Source organism: Mytilus edulis, chromosome 6, assembly GCF_963676685.1.
Source record: "Mytilus edulis chromosome 6, xbMytEdul2.2, whole genome shotgun sequence".
NCBI lineage: Eukaryota > Metazoa > Mollusca > Bivalvia > Mytilida > Mytilidae > Mytilus > Mytilus edulis.
The window spans coordinates 42998037-43003711 of record NC_092349.1 but is presented as its reverse complement, the minus strand read 5'-3'; positions in this window follow the sequence as shown (position 1 = coordinate 43003711).

The window sequence follows — 5675 nt, the reverse complement described above, 5'->3', positions numbered from 1 at the left end:
ATGCAGCGAGAAACTCCTGCACACGAGGAGTCCTTCAGCTGGCCCCATAACAAATATGTATACTAGTATAGTGATAATAGACGTCATACTAAACTCCGAATTATACATACATTAATGTGTCATTCAGATGGAAAATTTAAGAAAATTCACACACAAAAAGATGATTTTTTCATCAGATTGTTGCAAAAACAACTGATAAAATGTTGATAAAAAACTTGTGTTTGAAATAAGTTCTCTTCATATACCATCCCCTTTAACATACATCTGATAGAACCTGAAACTCAGATCAAGAGGTTGAAAAATTTTAGTCTGGAGTTAAAATTATCATTCATTGTTGTTCTCTAAACATGATGTGGTTTGTATCAAATTCATCATTCTGTGAATACATGTAGACTTGTTCATTAGTATCATGCACCTTTATATGTGACATAGCTGACTTGACTATGTGGGTTTGTTAATTGTTGAGACATAACTGAAGAATGGTAAAAGTGATATTACCCAAATTTGTACTTTATCTGAGTTTTGTGGTAACAAGTATTGTGTATAAGTCTCGTATCATTTGGTAGAGGCTCACTTTAGTTAGAGAACAGAAACAGAAAATTCAGCAGTTTTTTCATTTGTAAAGGGGCATAGATCTAGAACATTTATAGTGAGACTACCAATATTCAAATTTGATCTGTATATTGTGTTTATAAGCATTCTGTATAAGATTCATAACATTTGGTTGAGGCAAACTGAAGTTGCAGAACGGAATGGTATGGACACTTATCTTTACAAGACTAAGTTCACCTATTTAATTTTTTTTTAGTGTTATATTGTGTAGTTGGGATGCTGTCACATTGATGCATACCAACCACTATAGTCCCTTTATTCCTATGATATGCAAGATGGCATTTTACTTCTCAAAAACTGCAGCTGTTTTACTATTTTAGGTATGTAAATATTTGATGAGAGTTTTGTTTGTTTTATTCTGTGTTGATTCATTTCTAAATTTCTGATTTTAAAATAAAGACATACACATCAAGCTTTACAAATTTTAATCAGTAATTTTCTTTAAAAATCCTCAATACATTTTGCAAAATAAAATATATCAATACAACAATGCTTAAACATTACATTAACTTAAATATATAATAACAACTCTGTCATGTAAAATATCACTGACCTTTGATATATTAATGCTAAGCCTTCTGAATGACCAGGGATTAAATCAAAATAATAAATATTGAAAATAAAAATCTCTCAACTTTTTTTTTTATAAATAGAGAGGTATTTATTATTTATAAAAATATATGTTTGCTTCTTTTCTTTAAAATCATGGCAGTTCATAAAGCACCAATGGGTTTAAATCATATGGCAAAAGTGAAAATCATGAATCTGACTAAAAAGGAAAGTCTAAATACCATTGATTGAATTTCAAAAAAGATGGACAACATAACAACTACAATACTCTATTTCTAAAGGGTAAGTATTGTTGTTTTTGTTGTTGTTTAAAACTCATGACAACAGAACTGCCACATCTTTTTTGTTTTTTAAAATTCATGACAAAAGAAATGCAACATTTTTGTTGGTTTTGTTTTTCTCAATCATGACAACAGAACTACATTTATTCTACAACATTTTGTTTATATTGTTATTGTTGAGACAATTCATGACAAGGGAAATACAATATACTATGTTTATATTAAACTGAAATATCACCGAGAAACTTAACAATGAACACATACTTAACTTTCATAAAGATACTTATTTAACAAAACAAATAATCCCTGACAAGATTCATAACAACCAATTAGTTTTTTAGACAGTACGATATAGATTACATAAAAGATTCAAAAGCTAAAGGTTTTGGCATATATAACCATAAAAAAATACATAATGTCATAAGAAACATTTCATCCATCCAATAATAACATATCAGATACAACAAAAAACAACTAGAACAAAAACCTGGTAAAAAAATTAAGTCTCAGAAAACCAGCCCAGAATTGTTTTAATTTTAGAAGACTGCAAGCTAATGTTTTGTGCATCAGGTTAAAGTTTACCTGGTATATTTCAAGATTATTTGGTATACAAAGGAAATAAACATGAAAATAAAACAATATCATTCTCTCTCACACAAAACAATATTTTGATATATTTTTATGGATGGAATTCTTCTAAAGGATTAAAATAAAGCTTTTCATTTTTCTTTATCTAATGTAAAAAGAAATTTATATATTTGGCATAATATATTGGACGGCAACCTGTCATCCTTATGTAGTTTGTTCTCAATATTTGAAAGAATATTACATGTTATAATCAAATTTTGCTAAATCAGATTCAAAACTAGAGTGGACACACAGAACTGTCTTGTCTGCTGGACCTGGTTGATTTTATCCTAATGGACTTGAATATACAAAAATCACATAAACTTAACTTTATAAGTGATCAATTTAAATGAGGTCAAGGTCAGACCAACCTTGTTCAACTTTTCACACACAAATGTAGTTGGCCTATTCAGTATTGATTTTAGTATGTGAAACAAGGAACAACTATGACAACTTAACATTGAACAATAAACCGTGAAAATGAGGCCAAGGTCAGATGATACTTAGAAGATAAATATAAACATGACTCAATCATTTCATAAACCAAATATATTTGACATATTCTTTGTATCTAAAAAATGATACCCGAACAATAAAAACTGAACATTGACTAATTAACCATGAAAATTAGATCAAGGTCAGATGAAACCTGATCCATGAAATGAGGAAAAGGTCAGGTGATCACTGTCTGGCAGATATGTAGACCTAGCAAGGATTCTATATAACAGATTTTATTAACCTATTATGCATAATAAGCAAGAAATTTACATGGCAAAACAAACCAGTTTCTTAAGCAGTTGCTTAGTCATGAAAATGAGAACAGCAAAATTATGACAGAAGGAAACTTGATAACATATAAAGTATCTATATATAGGGTATGAAGCATCCAGTTCTTATACTGTAAATTTAGAAATTATTGGGATGTTTACATTATTGCAAAAATTACGACAGAGTTATAATCGCCATTTGAACTCACATTTTGAAATATTTTATTTGAACTAAACAGGATTTTTCTCAGCATTGCAAAAATTAACATCGCATTTTAGTCTAAAATGACAAAATGGCAATTATAAATGCACACAATAATTTCTGAATTTACAGTACTATATTACAAATAATGGCTTTATACAAATAGTTTACACAACTGCTGCCGTCTAATTGACATCCCTATTTCTTCCATACTGCTGCAAAAGTTTCATCACTTGCAATACAATAAATGATCTAGTTCAAGATCATAAATACACTGTATTCCCACAATCAATTAAAATTCAAAACAACTACCCTTGTACATATAAACTAACAAAATACATTAAATATCAGTATAATTGTCACAATATATAGAAAAGCAAAATTAAAGTAAAATTAAAAGTAAAATTTAAAGAGAATACTGAAGAATGGCGCAACACGATAAAGTTTTCCTCAAAATGCTGACATGGCTGACTGGTAAAATATCACCCCAATAACTTTAGTTATTAACTTTATACGGTAATTAACAAATTTCTAGTTCATTAGTGTCATGCAATACTACTAATATCTTACAAAATAATATGCAGCAACATACCATAATAAAAATATATAAAAAAACAACTATAACAATCAAACAGCAACAAGTCTTTGAGACATGTGATAAGAGATCCCAAAAATAACAAGCACTGAACTAAGTGAAACCTTTCAGTTACAAGATTTAAATACTGTGGATTCCTTTATTTTCGTGGGTATCAATTTTCGTGGATCGAACAAAACTTACACATTTGTGGACAATTAATTTCGTGGTTCTGCAAAAGTCTGCAAACAAGCCTATGGAAAATTTGTAATTCGTTGAACATCTTAATTCGTGGTTCTTCTGTACCCACGAAATCCATGAAAATTGGTATCTAACGAAAAATAATGAATCCACAGTAGATAAAAACTGATCAACACTGAATCATGTATAAAATATTGACATATTTTGATCATATTTTAAATAAAATTAGAATTTGGTTTTTACAGGTTCATTTACAATACAAAATTTTCTACAAGTAAAGAAATATTGAGGACTATATATAGGCACACATGTCTGTAATCATATACATGTATTATGAGGTTTCAATATTATATTTGACCCAGGAACAGACTTTGTCATCAAATGGTCATGATATAAGATGATATATAAAATGTCACCCATTATCATACATGTTTTGATTAAAGGGATGAAAATTAAAGTCACAATACATACATGTATATTGGAAACTTTACAAAATCATTTAATTAAAAAAAAATATATGAAGTAGGACTTGCCCAATGTTATAAGGTGCTGATGATTATTTTAAAGTTTAATTCAAATCAAATCTGTTGTTTGGAAGATGTATCAGATATAACAGATGTATAAAAGTCCGCTATGATTGCTTTACATTTATCTTTCTTTCACCTGAATGCACAAAAGGTTCATCAGAGGTTTTAAGTCCATATTTGTTATTATGTCCCATGTTCATGAGCAGACATGCATGACCAGTTGAGGTATTTTATTCAGTGGTTTTAATTATTATCAAATGTTATAATGTTTTTTTTTATGATTATATTGACCAATTCAAAAGACTTTTACTGTTAGTTACAAAGAGGTCAATCCTAAGGATCAATCGAATAATTGGACTTTACTGAAAGTCAGCTGACAGCATCCAAACCAACAAAATCAGTTATATGAATAAATATGTATTGTATTAAACAATGCACAAAAATCATTGTGTACATGTATATATAACTATAATAAAACCTTCATTTTTGTACTAAAATACATCATTCATTAAAAACCATAATAAAAAAATTGCTTCATCAAGTTATTTAAGAATCCAGATAAACATTAACAATGCAACAATAACAATAAGATTATATCCCAAACATTTAATATATATATGCATGGGTTCGAATCCCGGCGAGGGAAGAACCAAAAATTTGCGAAAGCAAATTTACAGATCTAACATTGTTGGGTTGATGTTTAGACGAGTTGTATATATATATATATATATATATATATATATATATATATATATATATATATATATATATATATATAATAATATCATATAATTATAAATGATATATTAACACATTTATATGCATTTGCAATGATATAATTACAACATGTTTTCACATTGAACACAGTCTCATTAAAAAGTAAACCGCTAAATAATGCTTGAATGTTATTGCACTATAAAATATTGTGTACTGTGGATTCATCATTTTTCCTTGGATATTAATTTTCGTGGATTTTATCGGCAAGGTTGACCCTTCAATTTAAATGTTCATCAAAAATATGTTTTTGTTTTTAAATATTTGACTTTAGCAAAACCACAAAACCAAATATCCATGAAAATACATTTTTTTCAATCCTCGAAATATTGTTTACCACGAAAAATAATTGAATTCACAATTTCAAAGTATATAATATATAATAACTCTGTTTGACGGTGGTCCTAAGTAATATTTTCTAATAAATCGTTATGTCTACCTCTTGAGACACATGTCATGGTTAATAAAATATTCAAACACTTGACAAAACATCCTAATCATCATTTATTTAGTTATGCTTATTTTCAAAGTTAACATTCA